Raw genomic sequence first — 25,899 nt, forward strand, 5'->3', positions numbered from 1 at the left:
ATACTTAAGTTTATTTATTGAGGACATTAGGGGAAATGGACAGTCTTATGAGTTGTCCTGCCAGGCCACAGGGACAGAAGAGTTATTCAGAGTATGTTCTAGGATTTTCCCTTGGTTGAAGACATCTATTTCTTCCTTCACCAGCACTCAGAGATGTATATAACTATTTTTTTTTTTTACAAGTGCCTTCTACTTCTAATGACTGCCTTTTGAGAGCCCTACTGTTACAGACTTCTTAAGAGAAAACAGCACCACCACTGCTACTGGTGAAGATTACAAGTCCTCCCGGGCCACCAGCTCACCACACTTAGGCTTGAGGCCCACTTTCATCCTCCGTGAAAACACCTGAAGCTAGTTCTACAGGCAGAGCATGAGGAAGGGATCCCCTAAAAGGGCAGAGGATCTCTTTTTCACAAAACAAAAATACAGTTTTCTCGAGTATCTCTTATAGTCTACAGACAATATGCAAGTTCTAAAATATGTTAACCAAAATAATAAAGGCCTGGGATTGGACAAGCATCAAAGCTATGGAGTAAATATGTGAATTAATCCTAACTCTGATCATTTTCCCCATATACACAATCAAAATTTGTTTATCAAGGCAGTATTTTTTAAATAAAATATGGGTTTGTAAAATACTTAAATCTCAATTATAAATTTTCCATATGAAAAAATATGATTGAATATTAACTTGAAGAAAAAACAATATATGTATCTGTACATATATATAAATAGATTTAAACAAAAGCATTAAATTTTAACTGTTTTCAGTTTTGGAGAACGGTGCATTTATTTTAATATAACCTCAGAAGAGGGCACTTTGATTTAGTGCTTCTCTAGAACTTTGCATATTAGGAAAATTGTGTTTACAAAGATTTTCATGGCATAATGGTTTGTAATAGCAAAACCCTTCAAAATAAATTCCTATAAATTACATGTTAAATAAATTACAGTATAGCCCTAAAGTATAAGACTGTGTAGTTATTAAAAAGGCTAATCCCTATATAGAGATATTTATACAGATACTGAAAGAGATCTGGAATTAAGTAGAAATGCATACACTTGTTTAGGACGATAAAATAACATGTGCTCCAAAGAGAGGAAGAGCTGTCTGAGGTGAGAAAGAGAAACTATAAGCTTTTTAATGTTTTATTGTTTGGTTTTTCAAAAATATCTGATTCATATAGTGCTTAAAATAGAAAAAAAAAAACCAGAATCTCATTTTCATGCTAAGCAAAAAATGAATAGAACCAGATTTTCAATGAGTTTAGAAGAAAGAAGGAATCTCAACAGTCAGTATCTCTTATATTGTGAAAACTGAGCATGTTGGAACCTAAAGAATGTACTCAGTCCCTGCTCCATTTTTGTAATTTGTAACAGAAGGGGCTTAGAAATAGAAAATCCCTAAATACAGTGAGAAGATGAAAAACATTTGCAACATAGGAAAGTACTTAGTACCAAAGTGAACGCCCTCGAGGGAGAAGCAGTCAGACATGGACCAGTGTCAGATACGGGCCAATGTCAGATGTGGACCTGTGTCATTGTGCTCTGCTGGGCATTTAGTATAACATGAATTATGCAATTACATGGTTAATGTAAGAAATACTGTATATTTCTTTTTTACTTCAGTCTACTATGAAAGGATAGAGACAGAATAAAAATAGCTGAGGTGTTGGGTTTTACACAGTTATAAGATCTTAATTTTTTTCTTTTGCTTTATTTACATGTATTATCTCTGGTGATACTTAATGAATTTAAACAGAAAATTAAAGAGAAATTTGTATTGCCATCCAAGAGAACATTGTAAATTCACAATGATAGACTCTCCAAATGCTTAAAACAAATAATAAAAATAATAGATTAAAAAAAACAGAAGTTTTTAAATATAGAGATGTTTTCATGAACCATAAGAGGAGTATAAATTATATAGCAAAAAAGATGGACTGACAATGAGAGACTCTGAACCTTGGGGGTTATGGTCTGGAGACAGGCAGAGGACACTGAGGATTTTGATGTTTATGGGATAATGGTAACTAAGCTTTCCTACTATAAGTCTAAGGATCATAAGACTGGAACCTGGCCTGCTTTCTGAATCAGAATATCAGTCAGTCAGTGCAGAAAGCTGGACTGGGTTAAACTCACTAATAAAAGAGGCTGAAATAAAAACTCTGGGCTACCATTATCTTGGGCTTCTATAAAGCTAAGCTTAGAGAAACAGGAGAAAAGTAGACTTCATGCCAGGAGTTGAGCGAAACTGTTTACCGGCTTGGGGACAAGATATGTACCATTTGTAACATTTTTCATCATGGATGACATGGATATCTAAGATAAAGTCTGAATCCCAATCTCGCATCTTGAGGAATGGGGAGAAGGCAAAAAATTGGTATACAAATTTGACAGGTTTCCAAAAATGAAGAAACAAGAGAGAAAAAAAAAAACTGTTATTAAAGATAAACCTTCAAATAAAAATTCTACACATTAAGAGAAATGCCAATGAAAACAACAATTAATAAATGAGTTTACCTACAGATTAAGATAATTATGTTGAGGATGCCCAAAGTAATAAAGAACACCTCCTCCCTAAGAGACTAATACACACAAACAATGAAACAGGGCATCAGTACACTAAAGAAAATTTTATGAAACTGAATAAGACACTGCACAGAGAGAAAAAGAAATTAAAAATATATTAAAAAGTGAGAGATGTGAATGATACAACACATACAGTAGAAGCCCCAGGGAAAGGAGAACAGACAGAATGAGCAAGAAGCAATATCAAAGAAAGATGGCAAATACTGTCCAGAAAGTTTAAATACTTGGTTTTCAGATTAAAATGCACATGTAATACTGAGCAAAATGATTGAGTAAATAAACTAATTCAGACTTAGAACTGATTTTATCTATCAAGTATAAAAAAAAAAAAAGTTGTATGACACCAGATAGAAAATAGATCATTTGGTAGGATATTTTTTAACTCTGGGAATGTTAAAAAAAAAATTTTCCTATATAGATTAATGGTAATAGAGATCACAGATCTCAAAAATGATCTACCAAATAACACCAAATAGGGACATTCCACTTTCTTATAGCAAGGGAAACATGTATCATACAATAATGTGCACTAATACTACAAAATAATTAACTCAAAATGGAATAAGTCCTGGATATAACACCTGAAATCATAAAGGCATAGAAGAAAATACAATCAAAGCACTTTGAAACATTAGCTTCAGAGATGTTTTGGGGGAGTTGGTTCCAAGATCAAGGGCAAGAAAACCAAAAATGAATAAATTGAATTATATAAAACTAAAAAGCTTTTACATAGTGGCAGAAATTGCCATTAAGATGAAAAGACATGTGGCCCTCCCTGGTGGCATAAAGGGTTAAAGTGTAGCACTAGAAAGCTAGCCTCTGAAGCTAGCTACAGCAGATTCAGCTCAAGTTCCATCCAGTGTGGGGAGTGACCCAAATGGCAGAGAAGACCTCTCCTGTCTTGTCTGCTGCTCCCCTCAGCAATGTATTTTAGTTGATCTGCCTGTTCTGCTTCCCACTCTGTCTCTGGTGAATCCTCTCACCCCCTGCGTCTCTGCCTGTACCCCAGTTCTGTACACATAAATAAATAAACCTTAAAAAAGGATAAAAAGACATGCAACAAATGGGATAAAATAATTGCATATTATACATTTAACAAAGGGCTAAGAACTCATACAACTAACTCAATAAGAAGAAAACAAATAACCTAATTCAAAAATGGACAGAGAGTTAGTACATCTTCCATGAAGATATGTAGCTTGTGCTAACAGGCACATGGAAAAATGTTAATCATCACTTATCATCAGGGAAACACACTGTAAAGCCACAATGAGATACCACCTCACACCTGTGAGAATGGTAATATCAAAAAGACTAAGAAAACAAGTGTTGATAAAGGTGTGAGTAAAGAAACTCTTGAACACACTATTGGAGGGAATGTAGACTGATCCAGTGCCATGGAAAATTATATGAAGGTTTCTTAAAATGTTAAAAATACATTCACCATAAGTCCCAGTAATTCCACTGCCAGGTACCTACCCAAACACAAAAACTCTAAATCAGAGGGATATGTGCGATGAACTCCTGAGTTCACTGCAGCACTAGTTACAGTAGCCAAGTTATGGAAATAAGCTAAGATTCAATGACAAATGAGTGGATTACAGAAATGTGAAATTTATACACAGAGGAATATTATTGTGCTATAAAAAGAAATGAACCCTTGTGATAATATGGAGGAAACCAAAGGGGATTACACTAAGCAAAATAAGCCAGAAGGAGAAAGACAAAAGCCAAGTGATTTTACTGGTATATGGAATTAGCAAAGAAAACAAAGGCTTAGACAAAAACAAACCAATAATGAATGCTAAAAATCTGATTGTAAAATTGGGACTGCCAGAGGAGGAGTAGACAGGTGGAGAGTAAAATGGTGAGGGGACCCAGTGACTACAGGCCAGCAGCTGCCCCAGTTTGGCCACAGCAGTCCCATTTGCTGGTCTACTTTTCTGGGCTTTCTTCAAAATTCTGATTGAACCTGGTCCATGCCACATTCCTCCCCACTTCCCTTATTTTTAAGGTGGAGGACTATGGCTACCTTGATGGTAGGTATGGTGCGGTAACATATACCTGAGCATGGCCCCATACCTCTGAATCATATAGAGCTGTAAACCAACAGTACCTCAATAAAAATAACATGATTAAAAATAAGTAGCCTCACAGACAGGCATACTTTGACTCTGCTTCTTAGGGGGACTCCTTTTGCACTACACTGTATTACTTTGATATGTAAAAAATACATTTTAATTCCTCCTGCACTCTTTTTCCTTGAGAGTCCCAAATATGAACCCTAAGATATAACCTCTGACTTGCCATTATGAGTATTTATTATCTAACATTATTTGCTATTCCTTTTCAATTTCTGTTTTAACAATTCAGTAAGCTTCATTGTCCTGCCTTTTTGGACCCAATGTGAGAGGAAGTCATGTTTCTCTTCCTCAGCATTATTCCTTTCTTATTTCATCAACTGTCTCACTATAGTTTAAGGACCTTTGGAAAACACTAAAAATCAGTTGGAAACTACTTTATTGTACAAAATACCAAATTCCCCCAATGATTTTCTCTTTTTTTTTTTTTACCATTAAAAAGGACCTAGAGGATCAATGATCATTTTTTTCCCTTTCAACCTTATCTTTTAAAGTTTTGACTTAGATTTATTGCCCAACAGACTAGAAAGACAGGAGAAAAGTGGCAGCTAGAACAACTGAATAGAACTGTTGACTATGATTGACAAAGAGCCCCAGTGTGTAAGAGAGAAACAAAGCCACCTTTGTCTGGTGGGAAACATGTGACCAGCTGCCCCAGTTCGGCCAGAGCAGTCCCATTTGTTAGTCTACTTTTTTGGACTTCCTTCAAAATTCTGATTGAACCTGGTCCATGCCACACCCCTTCTACTTCCCTTATTTTTAATAAGGAGTAAGAAAAGAGGGATTCTGTGAACAGCCCCTATGGCTTCTTGTAGAAAAATCTTCCCCTGTTTTCCAAAACATTTTTTCCGAATCTTTATTTACTGATGTGTCTAATCAGTAAACACCTATCCCCATTTATAGGTTATATGTGTATATTACTTGTGTTCATAATGAATGTTAATATGTGTCTTCTAGAATATATCTATATCAATATCTACAGATAGACAAATAGATATTAAAAGAGTTGCAAATAAATGTAATTAGAATTTATTATTTCCCTATCCCTAGTGCATCATCTTGGATGTTCCTTGTGTAAAGGAAGGCTCCTCCTTTTCTGAGGGCTCCTGAGTAAAGGCAGTTGTGAGTTGACTGAACAAATATGCAGTCCAGCTTCAGAAGCTGAACCTTTCTTTCACATCATCTGGGAATGTGACAACTCAGGCAGCTACCCCAAGTTTTGGATCTGCTAGAAAGGCTATGTAAAAAGCACAGGGCAGCTCTCAGCTCCAGGGTTCTAGCGACCTCAAATCTAGCCCAAGTCCAAGTGATTAAATAGGTCTGTGTCTCTGAGACAATTTTTTAGTATCAAATTTAGTGCCACTGGTGAAAGTAATAACTTTCCTTCTGTTTTTCCAAATTGTAGTAAATACCAAGTGAGGTTAAAGATTTGCAATTACTGACTTATTTCTTTGAAATCTGGGCGGGGGTGTTTGATATAATTATTATATCAAACAAGGCCATGGATTTTCAAGAGTTCTGTAAAGGATAACATGGACTAGAAATATAGACAGTATTGTTACAATGGTAGACAGGGTTGCACTCCTTACCCCCCATATTCAATCAGCAAACTTAATTCAGCACAAACTCACCTTGGTTTTGCCTCCCTTACCATTTAATGATCATCGAATATCCAACCCCTTTATGATACCCTTGTGAATAATTTCCCAACTATTCCTCAAACTTTTAGGGACATAAAAGGTGAAGAGGACAGGGGGAAAAGAAATAGTGCTAACGGTACCTAAAAAAATCATTTCAGCTTGTGTTCTTATTTTTGGATGAAGATACTGCAACTCAGATAACTGAGTGTTTTTCTCAGGATCACACATCTGGGAAAGCAGCTCTAGGAGAAGCTGGGACCCCTACAATGTCTTTCCTCTGTTGTTCTTCCAGGGTTGATTCCTACCACACTAACTCTCCAGTAAAACACTGAACCCTCATTAGCTTATGTTTCTCTCAAAACAAATCATGGCCTGATGAAACCCTGACTATTCTCCATCACACACGTTTCTCCCCATTATCTGTAAGGCCCTCACCCGTCAGCTCCCACCTAAATGCTCTCCATTTTTTTTCTTTTACTTAACTGCTACTCTGACTACCTTATTAACTACTAGTGATATTTTCTTGTCAGGACAAGGTTTTGGATTAGCTGGTCAGAGACGGCTGTTTAAGTTGTCATGGAAGGTGCCTGTTCCTTTCCAAGCGCTGACAGCTGTTGTGAGTTACTCAAGGTACAATAACCTTCTCACAGTGGGTAAAAATAAGAAGGTAAAAATAACCTTCTCAGAGATGTCTCACACCAGAAGTAGGTGTAAATATTTTGGAGAGGAATTTAGAAATGGGTTATAGAGATGACAAGAGTCAAAGCCAGTTAATGGGCTGTGGCTCATTTCAAGGCCTCCAAGAGGTTATTTCTTCTCTAGGGTTTGTTTCTCTAGTCAAGAGGGACTTCCTTTTTCTTTTTCCTTTACTTCCTTTGGCTTCAATCAGCAGTTCTCTATCTCCTAACTTATCCATCCAAAACAATCTCTGATTTAATGTGAATTCATGCTTATGTTCCATTTTCATTTTCTACTACTTGAACTTTTCCCTATGTATTTAATGGAAAAATATTCTCTACTACTAAAGTATATTAAACCCAGGATACATTCTTCTAGTAGGATTTTAAAAAATTAGTGAATTCATTTTAAAAAAAATGTCTGAAAATGAATACTTGCCCAATATCATCTATACTATAAAATGAAAACAGCCAGAGATGACAGTAAACACTTGAAAAGATATTTTTTTATGTACACTGTCCATTTATTCTTGACTTTGTTCTCATAAAATATCAATGTAATATGAGTAGGATCAGAATGCAAGTAATCAGATTACCAATATATCTTTTGAGCTCAAAGAAAATGTTATATAAACTCTTTTTACCAATTTTTCTTTTAGGTGTATCTGTTCATTTAAGTATTTATTTCACTTTGGCTTCTAAGTGGGAGAATGTTTAGCACTTTCTTGTTTGTTACACTCACCTCGATGCCTCACATGAGTGTTACAGAGCATGTTTGACACCAAAGCACCAACAAACCCCCTAGCACAGAGGGATATTCATAAATAATTATTAAGTTTAACTTGACAGGCATTCAAATCTGACTGTAGTCAAGACATTAAAGTGTTTTTCTAGATGTTCATGTTAAACATAATGTGAGCTTAGGCATTAAATAAGAGAAATTAGAGTTAGTGGTGGGGGATATAAGACTGCAGACAGCAAAGTCTGAGATCTACCAAAAACATTCAAAAAATGAGAAAAATGAAAGATCAGTGCTTCCTGGAATGTGTCATAAATCTCCTACGACAATGAATCTGTTAAATAATCACTAAAAGGAGGTGAACTTTGAATATGGAAGATTTAGGAGAAAGAGGGGTTGACCAGAAGGTATGTGGAAGAGCCTGAAGTGCCCTATTATTTATCTCTTCCTTCTCCCTTCCCTCCCATTCCAGATTCCGTATATTACACACACCATAGGGGTCTGCAGGCTGAACTCTTGACAGGCTCATTCTCTGGGGTCCCCTAAGCAAGGAGAAGAAAAGGAATAACTCCTTGCTTTTTCACCTCTTTCTCTTCTAGCTGTGCCAGAAATCAAAATATTTTAATGGCAAAAGTGATCTTCTTGTAAGCTGACCAATTATGTTATGTACAACAGGGTCCAGACACTCCCTGGTCTTCATTAGTGAAGTTTTTGCCTCAACACCCTTAGTCTATGTGTACTTGCATGTGTGTGTTTGGTGATGAGCTTAACCTTGGACCAGATTCACTATACTAAGTAATGCTTAACTTTTGAGGGCAACTGGTTTCCCAGTAGTGCATTTTCCTAGTACAAATGTAGTGGTGAATTTCCTAATATATACGTGAATGAAAGTTAAAATAAATTAACAAAACACATTTTAAAAAATCCTGAAATTTGAAATTTTTCTTTCTCATGACAAATTAACTTATTAATTGACACAAATTTATTTCACAGAACACTCACTAGATACCTCCTGCCTGTCTTGATCACATGCTTTTGTCTTCTGCTATCTCACCATCAGACCTTTATCTTGTCTTTCAAGGAGCCGCAGAAGACTAACATAGCTAGTTTGTTAGCTTACAGGTATGACTCCAAAGGTTTGAGTGATTTGCAAACTTTCACAAATACGTTCCAGAAACACTCAGTTGCCCCAGGCTCATTTATAGCATTTGAAGATTTAGATGAGAAGAAGGATAGATGGTCTATAGCTGATCTGCTCAGCAAAAGCCACCAGTGGCCATGAGTACTTTCTACACAGAAAGTGACAGTAAGGAGATTTTATGTTTGGAACAACTTGGGTATTGGATACACCTTTCAACTTTAACTTTAGGAAAGATATTTAAGGATTTCTAGTAAAATTTTATTTGAATTGAGATGTCATCTAAGTATAAAATACAAACTAGATGTAATATTTGTATGTGAAAAAACTCTTTAATATATATTTTCCTTGACTAAATGTGGAAAATATTATATATATATGTGTGTGTATATATATATATATATATATGAGTGGAATAAAATGATTTAAAGTAACATCACCTTTTTCTTTCTACTTTTTAAAAGTGACCTAGTTTACAGTTAAAGGTTACATATATGGCTTATGATTGCATTTTCATGATAGAGCTGGTCCAAAGGGCAGTTTTTTTTTTTTTAAGATTTATTTATTTTCACATACAGAACTGGGGTACAGGCCAGAGTTGCAGGGCGGTGAGAGGCTTCACTAGAGACAGAGTGGGGAGAACAGACAGATCATCAAAGTACACTGCTGAGGGGAGCAGCGGGCGGGTCAGGAGAGGTCTGCCGCGCCATGTGGTCGCCTCCAGGGCAGGCAGGTATCGAACTCATGCTGCAGTGGCTTTAGTGTCTTAGTGCTGTGCTTTAACCTGCTGCACCACCAGGGAGGGCCCAAAGGGCAGTTTTGACTTAAATCAAACTACTGTAGTGTGCCCACCCCCTAATCATACCACTTGGCAGTGAACTTTATACTCCTTTGGCAACTATGCTTTTTGTTCTTAAATAAAATGAGGTAAGACTTCAGAGATTAAATGAGGTTGGGAAGGAAGCAAAGTCAAAGACAAAAAAAAAAAAAAAAAAGAAAAGAAAAACTATAACTAGTAAATTTTCTCCACGAACAAGCAAATGCAATTGCTAATCGAATTCTCTGTTCTAACTCTTGAAAGAAATATAGATTTAGTCACTGAAAGAACCAGACAGAAATGTACATTGCAGGTTACAAGGTAAAAGGAAATCACATTGTGATCAGATTTCCATGACATTGCGTGGAGTAATTTGGAAATGAGAGAGGAATGTTTTAATAATAAATACTTGTGGGATTGTCCATGGAGCTTTGGACTTAAAGAAAACACATTTCTGATAATATGGCTACTACAGAATTTCAAAGGGGTAGTAAATAGCATTCAAACACTTCCAAATCAAAGATTGTCTTGTATATTTTCATTTCAACAGGTTTAGCCCAACTCAAGGTTGAACTACTTCTGTGCCTTAAAAATCCTACCCTTGAAATGTGGTCCTAGCCTTGAAAATCACTACTGCCAGACCTCCCTGGTGTTGTAGCAGGTTGGAGCACTGCACTGTGAAGCTAAGCCAAGCTGTAACTGCTTCAGTGTGAGTTCGACGCCCATGCTGGAGGTGATCCACATGGCACGGCAGACCTCTCGTGTCTCACCCACTACTCCCCTCAGCAGTATATCTCACCAATCTGTCTGTTCTGCTTCCCACTCTGTCTCTGGTGAATCCTCTCACCACCTCTGTACCTCTGGCCTATACCCAAGTTCTGTATGCACAATAAATAAATCTTGAAGAAGAAAGAAAGAAAAATCACTATTGTACATGGTAGCCCTGAATTCTTGTACCTTGGATGCTCTGTGTCACAGACTCCAACCAGGCAATTGTACCTCCAAACACAATTATTCACCTACAGTGCTTAATTGATAGATCCATTATCCATCACAAAACTATGTAGAAACTGAGTTAACCTCAAACTGCCCTTTCCCCCTTACCTCCCCCACACCACTGACAACCAGACCCCATGTCCAGAATCTCTCAATTTTTATCTTCTCTCTGCATCCTCACTCATCCTCTCTATAATAGACCCAACTGAGGCCCAGTCATTAGTGGTATTCTGTTGACATCCATACTTGAAAATTTTTCATAAATTATCTAAAATTTAAATCTGATCTCAGCATTCCCTATTTAAATATATTCAAGGATGATACATCATGCATGGAATTCAGATGTTTTTATCTGGCCTGTTAGGCCCTTACAGCCTTTATCCACAACTTCATTACTTGCTACTCCTTGACTCTTACATTATTCTCAAATAATATCAACTGTTTCTAACACCCAGTAGACTCTATGCTCTCTTATGATTTTCAGATTTTGCTTACATCTTTCCTACTTATCATAACATTAGTTATCTTCAAGACCCAACTGAGTTATAAGATATCATTGAAAGCTTTTCCTGAACCTTCACACTGAGCTATGAGCACTCTATTCTATTTTATGGCAAGGGGCAAGATTTATAACACATAACATGTTATATTGAATTTAAACTATTTGTTAAGTGTTTGTCTCTTCTGTTAAACTTTGAGATGTGCTAAAGTAAGGACCATATTTACCAACTGACTTTTGGTACATATTTATTACAATGAACTAAACAATGAGAAAATTCTAACAGGACTAGGGTTGGAGGTCATTATATCTGGAAGGTCAATACTTAGACTCTTGGTGGTCTCAGTGTCAACTAGGGGTATGAAATTACAGGAATTCCATAATAAAGTGAGAAAAGGAAACAACCATAACTGCTGACATAAAAAAAAATTACCATGGAAGGAGGAACTTATATAATCACTGGACACACAGGCAGGTTCACACTGGCTATTGCTATCCCTCAAGAGGTATGTGGCCTTATTAGGATACCCCAAAAATGTGTTTCATCAGATTTCACCATATAAAACAAATGTTGTTTCAGGGAGTATAATTTTCCAAAGTCCACACTAATTTGATTACATTTACGATTTAAACTTTAAGATCTAATGGACATAAGGGCCAGCCTTTGGAAAAAGCAATATATCAACTTCCAACATGAAGGAAAGGAAAGGAAAAGATTTTTAAAAGTTTCCTGATGATTTTCCCAATTTGCAACCAAAAACTAGTGGCCCACAGTGTGACAGTTGTCCATCCCCATCAGCGGGAATGAGAAGACAGAATCCACCATCTTGGTTTTTGCCTGGCACCAATGGCTCGGCTTAGATGAGGGGCTAATGGTAAGACTGTTTTGTTTTTTTTTTATATATATATATTCAATCTCATATTGAATATTTTGATGTGTCTAGAGGTTATGATTGATATTTCACCCTTTACTTCATTGAGATACCCCTTTAAAATGTTATCTAATGACTGAAAAGCAACATATCCCCCATAATGAAGAACACCTGTCCAGAGGGCAGCCAGTGGAAAGGGGAGTTGCCTCTTACATCCTCTTCTCCCATGTTTGCACTTGGCTTTATTACAGCAGCAAACCAGTCACCCTAAGAAGGGCTGATCTTGTGGCTTCAGATTTTCCAAACCAGATGTGCAGATGAATGTGCAGATTAAGAACAGGAAAGCATATTTGAAAAGCTTTCAAGTCCACTTGAACTGGTGTAGGTTTCACAAGCACTCTGTGAACCCTGGGCTTATAAAAGAGTCTCTGTTTGAAGACCATGTACCTGTGGGCCACAGAAGGGCAGCTATTTCAACAGGAAGACCTTGAGACAACTGAGCCCTGGAAATGAACACAGCAGCCCCTCCCTCCCTCTTCCTCTACCCTTCTGGGCAAAAAAAAAAAAAAAAAAAAAAAATTGGCCCCAGGAAAGAATAGCATGTGCTGGGATAGCAGGAAGAGGTAGGCAGAGTAGCAGGGACAGGAGAAAGAGCAACAAGGTCAAGACTAATAGCAGACTAGCAGAAGGGAGGTGATGGTCTGGGAAAAGAGGCAAATCTGACAACCCTGCATTATGTTGTCAAATGCTAACCCAAATGAATCTGACTCCTTTTTAAACTGTGGGAAAGGGTGATTATGACGGAGACTGTTTCCCACATCATTCTCCACTGATCATACCTCTTCAAATGTTAAGCAGATGAGAGATCACTTTGTGTGCAAAACATAGTTGAGCCTAAGTGAGAGAGGTATGGTAAAGGTAAAAATGACAAGCGTTGTCTATATGCAGCTTCATACAGTTAGAAATAATACTCCACTCACATGCATGAATGGGGAGCAGAACAGGCAGATCAATGAAGTACACTGCTGAGGGAAGCAGTGGGTGGGTCAGGAGAGATCTGCCTCGCCATGTGGATCTCCTCCGGGGGCAGGCAGGGATTGAACTCATGCGGAATTGGCTTAATTAAGCTTCTTAGTGCAGTGCTTTAACCCACTGCGCCACCAGGGAGGGCCCAGCCCTGGGCTTTTGCAATTGTACTTTCAGCATCCAAGTTCTACTCCTAGCTTTGCAGTGTTAACTGTAGGTTGTTTCTACTTGAACATCACGAATGCAGATTTCCCTGCTGCTGTCATCAGGAATCTACCTATTCTTCCAATCCATCCCTCTCTCCCCTACGTGTTCTGTCACCTCTATGTCCCACCTAATACTTTTGTCAACTGTCTAATGCTTCTGCAACCGTTTTTAGCTACCTTAAAGTTACATACATCACTATTTGATTATTTTGTTGTTGCCTTTCTGCAACCAAAATGTAGCCTTTATATAGGAATGGGCTTTTTCTCTCTTCTTAACTGGTTTTGAGTACCGACAGTGTTGGTACATAGTAGGGGAGCAGTAAATATTTGGTGACTGAATGAGTAAGTGATGTGAGGAAAATGCACAGTTCACTGGGTTGTTTCATATTACTTAAATTAAGTGCAGGGGGAACTGGGATTCAAACCACGCTTTTGATTTCAAATTCTATGCTATTTCTTGTCCACAAATTTGGCTCTATTGCAAAACTTACATTTGGTTTCAATGTTTATTCTTGGGAAAAGTAAACTAATATAGACGGGAATCTAAGATCACTGTCACAGCTTTCATGATTTGTTATCAGCTATTCCATTTTTAATCCTCCCAAAGTTGAAAGCAATAGTTTTCCCAAGAGACACTCAAGACAATAGTTTCTGGAAGAGTGGGAGATATGAAACCTCAATGATTCTGGGGTGTTTCCAGTGACTTCCCAATAATTAGGGACTCCCAGAGGACAGGAGGCTTACCATCTTGATTTCAAGTGAGCAGCTTCTCATCATGATTACACTGTGTTTGTCACCTCAGATATGAATAAAGAGACTTTTTTGATTCCCTAGTTCCTGACAGAATACATTTCTCCTCCTGAGAGCTGTGGGCTTTGGCTTTTACATCTTGTATGTGCCTCATCTCAAGATCCACATATATAAAGGACTACACATAGTCTAAAATATTTATGTGCTTATTAAATATGTACTGAGCATTTATATTTCTATTTTTATATAATGAAATAACTTAATGAAATACTATAATGAAGCAGAAGTGGCATATTATTAAAACTTGAAAAATAAAACTCCTACATGTGAAAGGCATACTTAAGCCCATATAATTTTATAGCTAGTCATTTGATCAAGTGCAACAATGAAAAATTCCCCTGGGATTCTGTATTTTCTTTAATGCTTACAGTTCATTGAATTTATAAATTAACTTGTGAAGGACTGGCATATTTAGAATAGTCACTTTCAATTTCATAAGAATGACTACATTCCCATTTGGTTAGTGTTTTTAAGATATAGCTCAATAAACATATTCATTACATGTGTGATATATTTTTGTATATGTATAGTTTACATATATACATAGAGAGACATATCAAATATATCAAATATATAGGGCTTATATGAAGAAAAATTCAAAAGTTTACTAAGGTATATGTAAAAGAACTGACTATATATCCAAATAATGTATATATTACACATATATGAAACTATATTTTATATACTATATGGATCATGTTGCACATACTTGTGATATTTTTTAACTTTAAAACAATTTAAAGAGCTCTATTGTATTTAATCATATGATATTTGCATACATTATTTAATTGTTGTCTTGCTATTGGCTATTTAGGTAGTTTCCAAGTGGTTAAACAGTGTTGACATGAACATCTTTATAAATCTGATTGTGCACAATATTATTTCCTTTAGGTTTTTAGTAACAGCTGTAAAATTAAAATATATGTACTTATTAAAGAAACTTGATGCATAATTCCAGATATTTTTCTAGAAAGGTGGAACTAATTTGTATGCCTCTGACATCTCAATTTAGTTTGCCATTATTCTCTTCATATTTGCTCATTTATAAGCAAACATAGCAGCTGTCCCTCATGTTAGTTCACATTTCTTTGAGTATGTTGACATTTGAGAAAACCGCTCAGCAGTATTACTTGTACATGTATGAAAATTTCCACAATTTAGGTCCTGGAATCTGACCAAATCCCAGGTTGTTTCAAGATTATAAGTGGTGTGCTGGAAAATACTTGACAACTTCTGGGAAGGGATGGGGCTTGTCTGTAGCTTATGCTGCTTTCTGTGGTGTAAATACTCCACCATGCCCTCTTTAAATTTATTTTGGTATATGATAAATGGTGAAAAATATCACTGTTAAATGTATAAACTAATCAATATGCACTGTGGGCTATGCACATGAATTATCTCTATCTTACTTTCGTCATTTATAAATCAAATATAATAGTGCCTGCCTCGTGAATTTATTATTTTGAGCTAGCACTTTTAAAGCATAGAAAATAATGTCTGGTACCTTGTAAGTGACAGGGTGAGTTGTCAATATCACAATTGCCATCATCATAATAATTTTCATTTTTATATATCCATCCTTCCTATTTAGTTTTAAGAAGATCTGAAGTTTTAAAGAAGATTCTTTATTAGTAAAGCAAAACAGCACAAACAAAAGCACCACTGACATAAATAAACTTCTACCTGGTCCAAGTCCAGTTTCCATGATGCTATACAAAACTATAATGGCCACTGTAGAATTAAATCATTTCTCGCATCCCCAAACTATTAGACTTACTTGCACTTCTTTTTACACAGAAACAAGGTGCTCTGGGATCGTGTCATCCCCTCAGTTTAAACCTAAGACAGTCTTCCGGCGCTGTTTTCATGGAAACTCTGTTGTGGGTGATTCAGTTCTACAAAGAACAAACTGTGCTGGAGGGTCACAAGAATGGCCCTTTTCAGAAACACGGAACTTCTTTAGGGGAATTTCTTCCACATAAAGAGAGACCATTCATTGCCTTACAAACATCTAAGCAATGATTATCAGGACCAAGCCAAGAAGTGGTTTCAGGTGCCCATGGAAGTCTCCTGCCTCTTCTCCAAGTTTTGCACCTGCAAATGAGACACAAGGCAGGCTGCTCCACACATCAACACCAGCACTGGAGAAGCACTCAGTCAGCTTTTGCTGGAAACAAATGAATACCTTGTCTAATAATTTGCACTAAGGTGTACATGACTGATCTGAGATTTGAGCTGAAGACAGGAAGAATTGGTCTTTACTAAACACTTAAAGCAGAGGAATTAATAAAGACTGAGCAAGTGGAGAGAATGGGAAACGGAATAGCAAGACAGTCTGGCCCTAGTTCGACGACGTCTAGCTTATCCTTAAAGAACAACAGTTCTGTCTGGGGGGGAGGACGGGGCTCCACTACAGTGCACCACAAACCAGGACACCGGTGATATCATGTATGCATTTCCTCCTGCACAATTCTGAACAAACAAGCCATTATTTGTTGGCTATTAACCTTAATTTAATATTCTGAGGCCTTTACTCAAATGGGTATAAAGGTGTAGCTCCTGTCCCCAGTAAAGATTTCATTTTTTACTGGGTTTGTGACCCTTTGCAAAAAGCCACAGCCTTCTACACTGTGGTTCCTATTTGCATCACTCTCTGTGATGCATTCATTTGCTTCTGCCAATTATGTTCCAATTATTCCTTCTCTAATGCTCTTCTTTCCTTTGCATAAATCTAAGTTTGTAACCTGTATAACTTTCCTTCTTTCTGAAGAGCTTCTCACAAGCAGGTACTTAAATTTGATTCTTTTCAAAAAATATTTTTTAGTTATTTTGAATATTTCTTTATAGTTTCACATGAATTTAAAATAATTTTATTGGTTACAGAAAAAGAAACCCTGTTAAAATTTTAAATGAAATTATTAACTTGTAAAGATTTATTAAAATGTAATACCCATCTCAGAAAGTGTGTCCTAATTTAATAGCTACTATCTATATATCTATAGCTTTGTAAAAATTGTATATAAATCACTGTATGTATCCATATTATGAGTATGTATATTACACACATATATTTATACACACATATCTATATATGTCTATGAAAAATTTTGTGCTTATAGCCTCTTGGACTAAGATTATTCCTATATATGTTTTAATCAGATAGACAATTATGAAAAATCCTATCTGAATAGAACATAGTTTCTTGAAAATAGAAAACTGTTGTAATGTTTTGGCTCTAGCCAATGCCTTTGACATTATTAACAATGAATCCAGTTTTACTTTTTACATGGAGGCATTAGGCTGGCCCAATGTTTGACAATACCTTCCATACTCTTAGTAAGTGGCAGTTGAAAAATACCCTGGTTCCTTTTCTCCTTTATACCCTGATTTGAAAGTAGGGGTGAGAGAATGGGAACTGTTTTAGGGAAGATTTTGTTGCATTCACACAAAGGTGATAAATTCAATGAATGAAAAATCAAGTCCCAACAATTTGAGAAAAGTGTTTTTATCCTAGGTACATGACAGAATTCCTCACCCAGAAGTTAAGTAAAAATTAGAGAAATAAATCATCTATCATGGTGAGATTGTTGCTCATTGCAACAAGGAGGGGAATAAACAAAATTTGGACTTCTTAAATATATTTGTTAAGTGGGAGAGCTTCAGCTCTGTTCCTGGTTATAGAAGTTAGGTGAGGAGAAAATCTGACAATTATTCAATGGATCTGATGAAGAGAGACTGTTAACTTGGATTAGACAACTCAAAGAACCCTTTTCACAGCAATACCTCTGATTAAATTACCTAAAATATTACTTAAGCTCTAACAAATGTTCTTGATTATGAATAATCATATGTATTTTTCAGTTGATAACTTTGTAAAATATTAAATCATTATGCTCTACTGAATATACTTTGCATTTGATTTAGTTGTAGATTCTAAAAATTACACCATTTCCACAAATATATTTTTTACCTTAAAACCAATGTAAATATTCTAACTAAAAACATAAATTAGAAAAGCAAATTAATATAAAAATTAAGTCATTACTTTTATGTGCATGAAAATGAGCCAAGTGTTTATCCATGAACAGATCAAATGCATATTTTTATCAACAAATGTTCATTTTAATTTTCTTATGTTAATATCATAAACATTTATGAGAAGAAGGTGAAGAAGATATAATAGGATGCTTTTATTTTTAGTTGTGGTAAAATGCATAACAATTTGCTATCCTAATCATTTCTAAGTGCACAGATTAGTAATGGTAAGTATTTTCACATTGTGTAGCCAAGTTTCAGAATTTTTTCATCTTGGCCAAACTGAAATTTGATAGCCATGAAATGACAGTTTCCCATTTCTTCCTTCCCTTAGTCCTGGATAACCACTATTCTCCATTCTTCTATAGATATGACTACTTTAATATTTTATGTATTTGTTATTCTTAAGTATTTGTTTCCTTGTAACTGGTTTATTTAATTTAACATAATGTCCTCAAGTTCATCCATGTACAGCATGTGTCAACATTTTCCTACTTTCTGATGCTGGACAATTTCATTGTAAATATACACCACATTTTAGTTATCCATTTATCTGTTGCTGGATTCTTAGGGTACTTCTTTTACCTCTTAGCTGTGAATAGTGTTGCTATGAACATGGTTTTACAAAGCTCTCCAAGATGCTGCTTTTATTTATTTTGTGATATATCGTCAGAATTAGATGTGTTGGCTCATATGATAATTCAATTTTTAGCTTTTGAGGAACTGCCATAGTGTTTTCCACAGCATTTGTTTCATTTTACATTCATCAAAAACGCACAAGGGTTCCAATTCTCACCAGCCCTTATCTTCTTCTTCTTCTTTTTTTTTTTTTAACAAATCATCTTTTAAAAAATTATTTTATGGGCCCTCCCTGGTGGCGCAATGAGTTAGAGTGCAGCACTGCAAGAGAGCTGCAGCTGCTTCAGTGTGAGTTCAATCCCCTGCCCCAGAGCTGATCCACATGGCGTGGCAGACCTCTTCTGACCCACCCGCTGCTCCCTCAGCAGTGTACTTTGTCAGTCTGCCTGTTCTGCTCCCCACTTTGTCTCTGGTGAATCTTCTCACCCCCTACACCTCTGGCCTGTACCCCAGTTCTGAATGCATAAATAAATAAATCTTTTTAAAAATCACTAAAATTAAAAAAACAAATTATTTTATGTTTATTGATGTAATGTTGACTTACAACGTGATCTACATTTTAGGGATATAGATTTAGACCTCTAGAAATGTATGTCAGTATACTATACCACAACCAAAGATTTGAAGGGTTTGTCTGATTTATTTATTTTTTTTTTTAAGATTTTTTTTATTTTATTTGTGCATACAGAACTGGGATACAGGCCAGAGATGTGGAGGGTGAGAGAATTCACCAGAGACAGAGTGGAGTGCAGAACAGGCAGATCAACGAAATACACTGCTGAGGGGAGCAGCGGGCGGGCCAGGAGAGGTCTGCCACGCCATGTGGTCACCTCCGGGGCAGGCGGGAATCGAACTCATGAGGAAGCGGCTTTAGATTCTCAGTGCTGTGCTTTAACCCGCTGCGCCACCAGGGAGGGCCCTGTCTGATTTATTTTTGTTTGTTCCTTTGAATTTTTAAAAATTTATCACATAAGAATGTAATCATTTGTTATTTGTCTTTATTCTTCTGAATTATTCACTTAGCATAATCCCATCTAGTTCCATCCATGGTATAGCAAGTGGCAAGTTTTCATCTTTTTTTCTACAGTTGAATAGTATTCCATTGTATATATGTGCTATATCTACCTTATCCAATCATCTGTCATTGGAACCTTAGGATGTTTCCACAGCTTATCTTACAATTGCCATTCTAATTAGGGGGATGTGATGAAGTGTTATCTCATGGTGGGTTTGATTTGCATTCCCCTATAGTCACAAATATGTTTCCATGTGGTTATTGAACAATTTGTAAATATTCTTTGGGGAAAAGTCTATTCAAGACCTGTGCCCATTTTCTAATGGGGTTATTTGTTGTTGTTGGAAAGTAACGCATTATCAAATATATGACCTCTAAATATTTCCTCCCATTCCCTAAGTTGTTTTTTTTAGTCTTCTGATTGTATCTTTAGATGCAAGAAGTTTTTAATTTTGCTTTAGTCCAATTTGTCTTTTGAGTTTTTGTTGCCTATACTTTTGATGTCATATACCTAAGAAATACTTGCCAAATTCAGTATCATGCAATTTTCATCTAAGAGTTTTATAGCTGTATGTCTTAAGTCTTTGATTATGAGTTTATTTTGTACACAGTGTATGGCAAAAGTCCAATGTATTTCTTTTGAATATGAATATTCACTTGTCTAACACTGCTATCTGAGAAGCTATCATTTTCCTGTTAGATGACCTTAGCAACATTGTTAAAATCATTTGGTTATATATATGAATTAACTTCCAGGTTCACCATTTGGTTCTTTTAGTCTCTTTATGTCTTTATACATAATTGTATGTAAGTTTTGAAATAAGGGTGTGTGAGAAATTCAACTTTGTTCCTTTTCAGGGCTGTTTTGGAAATAATTTTCATTTTACTTTATTTGTCTACAAAAATAATTCTATTATTATAGTACTTTCTTTACATAGCTTATATGTCCTTTTCTCTACAGATGGAAAATGAACCAAAGCAATCTAATTGAGTGACCAAAAAGTAATTCTTCCAAGAGGTCTCTAACACTGTGTGGTATGAATCTCTAAAGACTTTCTAGGAAAGGAGGAAAGGAGGTGTGTGGCTGGAATACTCATTAGCATCTGCTTTTGGGCAAGTCACTTGATTTCTCTGGCCATCAGTTTCTCAACAAATCGAAAGGAGAAGGAAACTCCCTCAGCTCTGAATTCCATAGTTCTCTGGTAGACAAGGACATCATTCAGAGGCTAGAGCTTCATCAAGGCAATTTAAGCCTCAGGTTCTGGGCAATCTGCTTCTCGTCCTCTCCTTACTATTCCCTTATATTCCTTCTGTTACTCCCCATCCAATCTTTTACTTTGCATACTTCTTTTGTTCTCGCATTTTAACATTAGTTCTAGTTTCTCAATTTTACCAATTAAATGTTTTCATTCTTTTTCAAAAGGAGAATACAAATTATAGTATTCTAATTCTCATGCATCTGAAGTACATGCCATACTCTATTCTTTCTCAGGAAGAGTTCAGCCACAAGGACGGCAACTAAAGATGTTGAGTAGCAAACATTTATATAAGATGATATGAAATAATCATGCAGATATCTGACTTTTCCCTCCATTATCTATCTCCATTCGAGACATCGTCCTTCTAGTTTTTAGAGAACAGTGAGAGACTGCTTACTATTCTTTCAGAATATTAGCTTACTCTTTCCCTCTTCATTGCCTTTTCTCAAATCCCCAATGTACTACACCCAACTTGAACTATTACATTAAGCTCAAGCTAATCTAGCTCATTCATCTCCCCCATCCACCTTGCACATCACAGCTAGGATAATCTTCATAAAACTGTACTTATGATTGTCATGGGCTCAAAAATCTATAGTGGCTTCCGGTTATCTTTGGCATGCATTAAAAATTCTTCTATTTGGCTTTCCAGGCCATTCATCATCTGATAACTACTATTCCTCATCACTCCCCGGCAGGAATGCTTAACAGCTTGCTTCTTTTCATGTTTTCACTCTTATTTGCAATTCCTTGCCTTTGCCCATGCTGTTTTTCATCATTTGTAAGAACTTATCTTCTCACTTCTGTCTACCCAGCAATTTTATCTTGTACATAAAGCTTGCCTGAAGTACACTAGGCTATGCAGCTTTCCATCGTACTATCTTATTGTCTATATATTCAGCAACATACAAGTCAGCACTTAATTGCCCTATATACTTTTATTTCCACAGTTAGATTGTAAACCCCTCTAGACTATGGTCTTATGTTTCCAAATTTAAACACTATACGCAAATTAAAGACAACATGATTTTTTAAGAATAATAAAAAAAGTTCTGTCTATATTAACATCCCTGTGTATTCAAGTCCCTGGAATTAGTTCAGCACACAGAACAATCCCTAGTCATACTCAGCAAGCCCCTCCTCCAAAAGATAATTTCTAGGATTGATGAAGTCATTTGACCCACTCCAGTGAATTTCATATTCAGTTATCATATTCTTTGTACCTGGAAGTCTAGCAGACCCACGTATTTCCCCTTATGGAAATTACTTAAATGAATCCTGATCAAAATACCCAAGTTCAGTGTCTTTCAAAATGATGACAATGACCAAAATTAAAGAATACAAAATTACACCAAACCAAGAAGAAATTTCTCAGTTTGTCAATGAGATGAAACAACTTTACAGCAGATTCCCCAAAATGCAAACCTCCAAACCACTTACAAATATGAATCAAAATATATGAACTAGAAGAAGTTGGAATTAAAATGTTACACATTGGAAATGGAGCCTTACTCAGTCATTGTCAAAGATAGGTTTTCATTTTCCCCTTAGTGTGCAATAAATATTCATACCTTTTATATAAAAATAATGCTTTTAATATTGCCTTTAAAATAAAGAAGTCACATGTGTGGTAACCTCACAAATTAACTGACAGTTCACATATTTATCTGTTATGTGCAGTCTCAATCCTCTACATTTCTCTATTTGCTCTTTTCTTAAACCTTATTCATTTATCAGATTCTGAAGACAAATAGTGAAAAGGAGAACCACTGGCTTGTTCACTTCATTTTAATTCAGCTACTCAATTAATAGCTAATTTTTATAAACTATGTATAAGAAATACTCTTATTCAAACATTTGGATAAACATGGGTTAAATACAATGCTAGGACATTTTGAAAAATGTAAAATTTTATAGATTTCAGTAAAACAATGAACCTTTAAGGTGAGAAAGAAGAAATGCGACTATTTAATGAAATCTGACTTTTGCCTTTGCTGACAGACTAATGGACCCAGATAATTTTGTAACAAATATGTTTGCTCACATGATTCTTAATGTCTGCATAGAAGTATTCTTTCCTCTGAAATCTGGAGAAAGAGCTGTGGTTTCACAGCCACAGTCACTGCAGAAAAAAGAGCCATGTGTTAGGCTGCAGATGGTCAATTTCCTCTGATCACATTCACTCATTGTACATTAGGAAGGCAAAAAGAAGTGCGAAATAATTTGATATAACAGTGCTTTTTATACAGGCATAGTAGACTATTTATCTTTGAAAGGCCAGTAAGGAAAGGGTGTTTTTGCATTGTGGAATAATACATATGAAAATTAGTTATAAATTCCAGCGGGGGATATCTGCATTGAAAAGTCACCCCAAAACCTACAGTAAATGCTCTCTGTTAAGGAGTATGGCAAGGGAATGAGGCCCTCTCATTAAAAATGATGCAAAGTCTCCATTAAAAACTCTGTGTCAGTCTTAGATTTTAAATATACAGGAATGGAGATAATGTAAATTAGAAAGAAAAAAAAAAACAAAAAACACAACAATTCTGAATTCAGACCTGATTACAAATCCTTATTCCCTTACCAGATATGTGATGTTGATTAAGATCTTATCTGAGCCTTAATTTTCACATCTGGAAAATAGAGGTAAACCTGTATTAAATATCATGCTAGGACTTCCACTTCTGGCCAAAATGGAATTCAGGTACTGAATTTTCTCTCTTGCTCGAGTAATAAAAAAAAAAAAAAAAAAAAAAAACCAGCGGCCCTCCCTGGTGGCGCAGTGGGTTAAAGCACTGCACTAAGACGCTTAAGCCAATTCCTCATGAGTTCGACCCCTGCCTGCCCCGGAGGAGATCCACATGGTGCGGCAGACCTCTCCTGACCAGCCCGCTGCTCCCCTCAGCAGTGTACTTCGTCGATCTGCCTGTTCTGCTCCCCACACTGTCTCTGGTGAATCCTCTTACCCTCCGCATCTCTGGCCTGTACCCCAGTTCTGCATGAATAAATAAATCTTTAAAAAAATAAAAAAATAAAACTAGCACAATATACAAGGCACTAGATATTAGACAAGGAAGCACAGAGATACATGAAAAGTGAATGAGGTGAGACCTATGGCTATTCCACCTGGCTTCCCTGAGAGTTTTTCTGGTCATGAAGAAGAATGAAACCAGTATTTAGGATATCTGAGTTGAAGAGAGAGAGCTAAATGTCTGAGAAGACCAAGGCAGTTAGAGCTCATCAGCAAAGAACAGAGAAGGAAAACACATTTAGAAGAGAATTCCTGAGAACTACACAGGGTCTGTCTCCTTTATTAAATTCAGCAGAGAAAATCAGCACAGACATTGATAAAAGCTTTGAGATTAGAGAAAGAATCGCTTCAAGGATTAGAGAGACCAACACCCAGTGCTCATATAGCCAGAAAATTCCTGGACCTAATAATTAAACTCCACAGGGACTTGGATAGAGTGGGGACCAGTCTTAGTAGTAGCCAATAACTAGCTCTAAATGCCTTTCTAATATCACATAGCAAGTCTGAACAGGGAATATAAAATGGTGCAACCACTTGATTATATAGCTTGGCAACTTCTTAAGTTAAACATGTATTCTTTTACTCCTAGGCAGTTATAGGTAAAAGAAAATATATAGCAAATTAAGACTTGGTCAGCCATAAACTTGAAACAAACCAAACACTCATCAGCAGGCAGTGCATGAACATACAATGGAAAGTGGTGGGATGGATACTCCATCAAAGCCGGGGAGGAAGCAGTGCTTCCTGTAGGACAGCCAGGACTCCTGAATTGCAGTCCTGATGCTTCCACTACAAAGCTGTGTGAGCTCATATAAATAAATGCACATCTCTGGACCTCACTTTCCCTATCTACTTAATAAATTAGAAATGCTTATTTTTATCCAAAGAGTTTCAAATTTCCACATTCAAAAGAAAAATTGAGGTAGAAGATCTCAAAAAGGATAATGGGCCTTATTCAATTTCAATTGCTCTTCAATGGGCTACTGTGGAGAATCTGTGCCCATAATGGAGTAAAAATGGTCAGATAAGAATGTAAAAGGTCTTTATCCCTGAAAGAAATAAGGACCCAATGGTCCCTGGTCTCTGAAGTATAGAATCTAATGGAAAATAACACTATTCTATTTCAGTTCATGCCTTAACTCTCTGAAATCTTCCTAGTCTGATTTGAATTATCTTCACATTGAAGAAATTCTGTTTCCCTTTTGCCATAAAATATAAATTACTTTAATATGGGCATAATCCCCTGCAAACAATCACCCCTATAATCACACTTATGCATACTTTAGGTCTTTTCTGACAGCTTGCAAATATCCCCATTCTTTGCACACAGCCCTCACAGTCACTAAGCTGCAATTCCTTTGGCCATTTCCTCTCATGTTTATATAGCTCAGCTTTTTCAAGGATTTTTAAAAAATGGCTCAGGCACACCTAAGAAAACTATGCATTTCTTCTCACTTCCTGGCTAAAAGCCAAGGTTTCTTAAATCCCCATTTATCAAGGAAACAGTGCTCTCAAGTGTGCTGTGGATCAGCAAATCAAAAATACTCTTGCTAGAGATTCATTTTTCTACCTCAAAATGCCACTATCATCTTCCCATTTTCTTCTGCCTCTGTTATATCCTGTCTTCTGTTACTCGGTGAAGGAGCTATTATGGTGTCCTACTAAATTGACAAATATCCATCTTATCCAAGTGATCTGACAGACTCACACAATGCAAACTTCACCTCTGTACCCTCATTCCTTACACCTCAGAAGGACATAGCAACT

This window comes from Condylura cristata, unplaced genomic scaffold (assembly GCF_000260355.1).
Source record: "Condylura cristata isolate star-nosed mole 26May11 unplaced genomic scaffold, ConCri1.0 scaffold00007, whole genome shotgun sequence".
NCBI classification, from domain to species: domain Eukaryota; kingdom Metazoa; phylum Chordata; class Mammalia; order Eulipotyphla; family Talpidae; genus Condylura; species Condylura cristata.